Genomic DNA, 7,606 nt, shown 5'->3' with positions numbered 1-7,606 from the left:
AGCGCCGGTGGCTAGCAGGCATCCGGGCACCCTAGGCCAGATCGGCTAACAGTGACGCATGTGTTGTAAATGGTTTCTTTCCCCTCGCTGTGGCATTTTTCTAGTTCGGCACGGCAGCTTGCTCGATGGGCCAGCGCTTGAAGCGAGCGGCGGGCATCCGGGCACCCTAGGGCAGAGCGGCTAACAGTGACGCATGTGTTGTAAATGGATTCTTTCCTCTCGTTGTGGCATTTTTCTTGTTAGCCACGGCAGCTTGCTCAATGGGCCAGCGCCGAAGGCGAGCGGACATCAAGGCACCCTAGGCCAAAGCGGCTAACAGTGACGCGTGTGTTGAAAATGGTTTCTTTCGCATCGTTTTGGCATTTTTCTAGTTAGCCACGGCAGCTTTCTCGATGAGCCAGCGCCGTCGGGATGAGCCAGCGCCGGAGGCGAGCGGGCATCCGGGCACTCTAACCCAGACCGGCTTACAGTGACGCATGTGGTGTAAATGGTTTCTTTCCACACGTAGTGGCATTTTTCTATTTAGCCACGGCCGCTTGCTCGATGGGCCAGCGCCGGAGGCGAGCGGGCATCCGGGCACCCTAGGCCAGAGCGGCTAACAGTGACGCATGTGTTGTAAATGGTTTCTTTCCCCTCGCTGTGGCATTTTTCTAGTTCGGCACGGCAGCTTGCTCGATGGGCCAGCGCTTGAGGCGAGCGGCGGGCATCCGGGCACCCTAGGCCAGAGCGGCTAGCAGTGACGCATGTGTTGTAAATGGATTCTTTCCTCTCGTTGTGGCATTTTTCTAGTTAGCCACGGCAGCTTTTTCGATGCGACAGCGCCGGAGGCGAGCGGGCATCCGGGCACCCTAGGCCAGAGTGCTAACAGTGACGCATGTGTTGTAAATGGTTTCTTTCGCATCGTTTTGGCATTTTTCTAGTTAGCCACGGCAGCTTGCTCGATGAGCCAGCGCCGGAGGCGATCGGGCATCTGGGCACCCTTGGCCAGAGCGGGTAACAGTGACGCATGTGTTTTAAATGATTTCTTTCTTCTCGTTGTGGCATTTTTCTAGTAAGCCACGGCAGCTTGCTCGATGGGCCAGCGCCGGAGGCGAGCGGGCATCCGGGCACCCTAGGCCAGAGCGGCTAACAGTGACGCATGTGTTGTAAATGGTTTCTTTCCCCTCGCTGTGGCATTTTTCTAGTTCGGCACGGCAGCTTGCTCGATGGGCCAGCGCCGGAGGCGAGCGGGGATCCGGGCACCCTAGGCCAGAGCGGCTAACAGTGACGCATGTGTTGTAAATGGTTTCTTCCCCTCGTTGTGGCATTTTTCTAGTTAGATGGCAGATTGCTCGATGTGCCAGCGCCGGAGGCGAGCGGGCATCCGTGCACCCTAGGCCAGATCGGCTAACAGTGACGCATGTGTTGTAAATGGTTTCTTCCCTCTCGTTGTGGCATTTTTTCTAGTTCGCCACGGCAGCTTGCTCGATGGGCCAGCGCCGGAGGCGATCGGGCATCCGGGCACCCTTCGCCAGAGCGGCTAATAGTGACGCATGCGGTGTAAATGGTTTCTTTCCACTCGTAGTGGCATTTTTCTAGTTAGCCACGGCCGCTTGCTTGACGGGCCAGCGCCGGACGCGATCGGCCATCCGGTCACACTAGGCCAGAACGCCTAAGAGTGACACGTCAAGCGTTGCAAATGGTTTCTTTCCCCTCGTTGTGGCATTTTTCTAGTTAGCCACGGCAGCTTGCTCGATGGGCCACCGCCTGAGGCGTTCGGGCATCCGGGCACCCCAGGCCAGAGCGGCTAACAGTGACTTATGTGTTGTAAATGGTTCGTTTCCGCTCGTAGTGGCATTTTTGTAGTTAGCCGTGGCCGCTTGCTCGATGGGCCAGAACCGGAGGCGATTGGGTATCCGGGCACCTGAGGCCAGAGCGGCTAACAGTGACGCATGTGTTGTAAATGGTTTCTTCCCCTCGTTGTGGCATTTTTCTAGTTAGCCACGCATCTTGCTCGATGGGCCAGCGCCGGAGGCGAGCGGGTATCCGGGCACCCTAGGCCAGAGCGGCTAACAGTGACGCATATGTTGTAAATGGTTTCTTTCCCCTCGTTGCGGCATTGTTCTAGTTAGATGGCGGCTTGCTCGATGGTCCAGCTCCGGAGGCGAGCGGGCATCCGGGCACCCTAGGACAGAAAGGCTAAGAGTGACGCATGTGTTGTAAATGGTTTCTTTCTTCTCGTTGTGGCATTTTTCTAGTTAGCCACGGCAGCTTACTCGATGGGCCGGCGCCGGAGGCGATCGGGCATCCGGGCACCCTAGGCCAGAGCGGCAAACAGTGAGGCATGTGTTGTAAATGGTTTCTTATCCCTCGTTGCGTCATTTTTCTAGTTAGCCACGACAGCTTGCTCGATGGGCAAGCGCCGGAGGTGAGCGGGCATCCGTGCACCATAGGCCAGATCGGCTAACAGTGACGCATGTGTTGTAAATGGTTTCTTTCCCCTCGCTGTGGCATTTTTCTAGTTCGGCACGGCAGCTTGCTCGATGGGCCAGCGCTTGAGGCGAGCGGCGGACATCCGGGCACCCTAGGCCAGAGCGGCTAACAGTGACGCATGTGTTGTAAATGGATTCTTTCCTCTCGTTGTGGCATTTTTCTTGTTAGCCACGGCAGCTTGCTCAATGGGCCAGCGCCGAAGGCGAGCGGACATCAAGGCACCCTAGGCCAAAGCGGCTAACAGTGACGCGTGTGTTGTAAATGGTTTCTTTCGCATCGTTTTGGCATTTTTCTAGTTAGCCACGGCAGCTTTCTCGATGAGCCAGCGCCGTCTGGATGAGCCAGCGCCGGAGGCGAGCGGGCATCCGGGCACTCTAGCCCAGACCGGCTAACAGTGACGCATGTGGTGTAAATGGTTTCTTTCCACACGTAGTGGCATTTTTCTATTTAGCCACGGCCGCTTGCTCGATGGGCCAGCGCCGGAGGCGAGCGGGCATCCGGGCACCCTAGGCCAGAGCGGCTAACAGTGACGCATGTGTTGTAAATGGTTTCTTTCCCCTCGCTGTGGCATTTTTCTAGTTCGGCACGGCAGCTTGCTCGATGGGCCAGCGCTTGAGGCGAGCGGCGGGCATCCGAGCACCCTAGGCCAGAGCGGCTAGCAGTGACGCATGTGTTGTAAATGGATTCTTTCCTCTCGTTGTGGCATTTTTCTAGTTAGCCACGGCAGCTTTTTCGATGCGACAGCGCCGGAGGCGAGCGGGCATCCGGGCACCCTAGGCCAGAGTGCTAACAGTGACGCATGTGTTGTAAATGGTTTCTTTCGCATCGTTTTGGCATTTTTCTAGTTAGCCACGGCAGCTAGCTCGATGAGCCAGCGCCGGAGGCGATCGGGCATCTGGGCACCCTTGGCCAGAGCGGGTAACAGTGACGCATGTGTTTTAAATGATTTCTTTCTTCTCGTTGTGGCATTTTTCTAGTAAGCCACGGCAGCTTGCTCGATGGGCCAGCGCCGGAGGCGATCGGGCATCCGGGCACCCTAGGCCAGAGCGGCTAATAGTGACGCATGTGTTGTAAATGGTTTCTTTCGCCTCGTTGTGGCATTTTTCTAGTTAGCCACGGCAGCTTGCTCGGTGTGCCAGCGCCGGTGGCTAGCAGGCATCCGGGCACCCTAGGCCAGATCGGCTAACAGTGACGCATGTGTTGTAAATGGTTTCTTTCCCCTCGCTGTGGCATTTTTCTAGTTCGGCACGGCAGCTTGCTCGATGGGCCAGCGCTTGAGGGGAGCGGCGGGCATCCGGGCACCCTAGGCCAGAGCGGCTAACAGTGACGCATGTGTTGTAAATGGATTCTTTCCTCTCGTTGTGGCATTTTTCTTGTTAGCCACGGCAGCTTGCTCAATGGGCCAGCGCCGAAGGCGAGCGGACATCAAGGCACCCTAGGCCAAAGCGGCTAACAGTGACGCGTGTGTTGTAAATGGTTTCTTTCGCATCGTTTTGGCATTTTTCTAGTTAGCCACGGCAGCTTTCTCGATGAGCCAGCGCCGTCTGGATGAGCCAGCGCCGGAGGCGAGCGGGCATCCGGGCACTCTAGCCCAGACCGGCTAACAGTGACGCATGTGGTGTAAATGGTTTCTTTCCACACGTAGTGGCATTTTTCTATTTAGGCACGGCCGCTTGCTCGATGGGCCAGCGCCGGAGGCGAGCGGGCATCCGGGCACCCTAGGCCAGAGCGGCAAACAGTGAGGCATGTGTTGTAAATGGTTTCTTATCCCTCGTTGCGTCATTTTTCTAGTTAGCCACGACAGCTTGCTCGATGGGCAAGCGCCGGAGGTGAGCGGGCATCCGTGCACCATAGGCCAGATCGGCTAACAGTGACGCATGTGTTGTAAATGGTTTCTTCCCTCTCGTTGTGGCATTTTTTCTAGTTCGCCACGGCAGCTTGCTCGATGGGCCAGCGCCGGAGGCGATCGGTCATCCGGGCACCCTTCTCCAGAGCGGCTAATAGTGACGCATGCGGTGTAAATGGTTTCTTTCCACTCGTAGTGGCATTTTTCTAGTTAGCCACGGCCGCTTGCTTGACGGGCCAGCGCCAGACGCGATCGGCCATCCGGGCACACTAGGCCAGAACGCCTAAGAGTGACACGTCAAGCGTTGTAAATGGTTTCTTTCCCCTCGTTGTGGCATTTTTCTAGTTAGCCACGGCAGCTTGCTCGATGGGCCACCGCCTGAGGGGTTCGGGCATCCGGGCACCCCAGGCCAGAGCGGCTAACAGTGACTTATGTGTTTTAAATGGTACGTTTCCGCTCGTAGTGGCATTTTTGTAGTTAGCCGTGGCCGCTTGCTCGATGGGCCAGCGCCGGAGGCGATTGGGTATCCGGGCACCTTAGGCCAGAGCGGCTAACAGTGACGCATGTGTTGTAAATGGTTTATTCCCCTCGTTGTGGCATTTTTCTAGTTAGCCACGCAGCTTGCTCGATGGGCCAGCGCCGGAGGCGAGCGGGTATCCGGGCACCCTAGGCCAGAGCGGCTAACAGTGACGCATATGTTGTAAATGGTTTCTTTCCCCTCGTTGCGGCATTGTTCTAGTTAGATGGCGGCTTGCTCGATGGTCCAGCTCCGGAGGCGAGCGGGCATCCGGGCACCCTAGGACAGAACGGCTAAGAGTTACGCATGTGTTGTAAATGGTTTCTTTCTTCTCGTTGTGGCATTTTTCTAGTTAGCCACGGCAGCTTGCTCGATGGGCCGGCGCCGGAGGCGATCGGGCATCCGGGCACCCTAGGCCAGAGCGGCTAACAGTGACGCATGTGTTGTAAATGGTTTCTTCCCCTCGTTGTGGCATTTTTCTAGTTAGATGGCAGATTGCTCGATGTGCCAGCGCCGGAGGCGAGCGGGCATCCGTGCACCCTAGGCCAGATCGGCTAACAGTGACGCATGTGTTGTAAATGGTTTCTTCCCTCTCGTTGTGGCATTTTTTCTAGTTCGCCACGGCAGCTTGCTCGATGGGGCAGCGCCGGAGGCGATCGGGCATCCGGGCACCCTTCGCCAGAGCGGCTAATAGTGACGCATGCGGTGTAAATGGTTTCTTTCCACTCGTAGTGGCATTTTTCTAGTTAGCCACGGCCGCTTGCTTGACGGGCCAGCGCCGGACGCGATCGGCCATCCGGTCACACTAGGCCAGAACGCCTAAGAGTGACACGTCAAGCGTTGTAAATGGTTTCTTTCCCCTCGTTGTGGCATTTTTCTAGTTAGCCACGGCAGCTTGCTCGATGGGCCACCGCCTGAGGCGTTCGGGCATCCGGGCACCCCAGGCCAGAGCGGCTAACAGTGACTTATGTGTTGTAAATGGTTCGTTTCCGCTCGTAGTGGCATTTTTGTAGTTAGCCGTGGCCGCTTGCTCGATGGGCCAGAACCGGAGGCGATTGGGTATCCGGGCACCTTAGGCCAGAGCGGCTAACAGTGACGCATGTGTTGTAAATGGTTTCTTCCCCTCGTTGTGGCATTTTTCTAGTTAGCCACGCAGCTTGCTCGATGGGCCAGCGCCGGAGGCGAGCGGGTATCCGGGCACCCTAGGCCAGAGCGGCTAACAGTGACGCATATGTTGTAAATGGTTTCTTTCCCCTCGTTGCGGCATTGTTCTAGTTAGATGGCGGCTTGCTCGATGGTCCAGCTCCGGAGGCGAGCGGGCATCCGGGCACCCTAGGACAGAAAGGCTAAGAGTGACGCATGTGTTGTAAATGGTTTCTTTCTTCTCGTTGTGGCATTTTTCTAGTTAGCCACGGCAGCTTGCTGGATGGGCCGGCGCCGGAGGCGATCGGGCATCCGGGCACCCTTGGCCAGAGCGGCAAACAGTGAGGCATGTGTTGTAAATGGTTTCTTATCCCTCGTTGCGTCATTTTTCTAGTTAGCCACGACAGCTTGCTCGATGGGCAAGCGCCGGAGGTGAGCGGGCATCCGTGCACCATAGGCCAGAAGGGCTAACAGTGACGCATGTGTTGTAAATGGTTTCTTTCCCCTCGCTGTGGCATTTTTCTAGTTCGGCACGGCAGCTTGCTCGATGGGCCAGCGCTTGAGGCGAGCGGCGGGCATCCGGGCACCCTAGGCCAGAGCGGCTAACAGTGACGCATGTGTTGTAAATGGATTCTTTCCTCTCGTTGTGGCATTTTTCTTGTTAGCCACGGCAGCTTGCTCAATGGGCCAGCGCCGAAGGCGAGCGGACATCAAGGCACCCTAGGCCAAAGCGGCTAACAGTGACGCGTGTGTTGTAAATGGTTTCTTTCGCATCGTTTTGGCATTTTTCTAGTTAGCCACGGCAGCTTTCTCGATGAGCCAGCGCCGTCTGGATGAGCCAGCGCCGGAGGCGAGCGGGCATCCGGGCACTCTAGCCCAGACCGGCTAACAGTGACGCATGTGGTGTAAATGGTTTCTTTCCACACGTAGTGGCATTTTTCTTTTTAGCCACGGCCGCTTGCTCGATGGGCCAGCGCCGGAGGCGAGCGGCCATCCGGGCACCCTAGGCCAGAGCGGCTAACAGTGACGCATGTGTTGTAAATGGTTTCTTTCCCCTCGCTGTGGCATTTTTCTAGTTCGGCACGGCAGCTTGCTCGATGGGCCAGCGCTTGAGGCGAGCGGCGGGCATCCGAGCACCCTAGGCCAGAGCGGCTAGCAGTGACGCATGTGTTGTAAATGGATTCTTTCCTCTCGTTGTGGCATTTTTCTAGTTAGCCACGGCAGCTTTTTCGATGCGACAGCGCCGGAGGCGAGCGGGCATCCGGGCACCCTAGGCCAGAGTGCTAACAGTGACGCATGTGTTGTAAATGGTTTCTTTCGCATCGTTTTGGCATTTTTCTGGTTAGCCACGGCAGCTTGCTCGATGAGCCAGCGCCGGAGGCGATCGGGCATCTGGGCACCCTTGGCCAGAGCGGGTAACAGTGACGCATGTGTTTTAAATGATTTCTTTCTTCTCGTTGTGGCATTTTTCTAGTAAGCCACGGCAGCTTGCTCGATGGGCCAGCGCCGGAGGCGATCGGGCATCCGGGCACCCTAGGCCAGAGCGGCTAACAGTGACGCATGTGTTGTAAATGGTTTCTTTCGCCTCGTTGTGGCATTTTTCTAGTTAGCCACGGCAGCTTGCTCGG

Source organism: Amblyomma americanum, chromosome 3 (assembly GCF_052857255.1).
Source record: "Amblyomma americanum isolate KBUSLIRL-KWMA chromosome 3, ASM5285725v1, whole genome shotgun sequence".
In the NCBI taxonomy this organism is placed as follows: domain Eukaryota; kingdom Metazoa; phylum Arthropoda; class Arachnida; order Ixodida; family Ixodidae; genus Amblyomma; species Amblyomma americanum.
Note: the sequence above shows the minus strand (reverse complement) of the source record.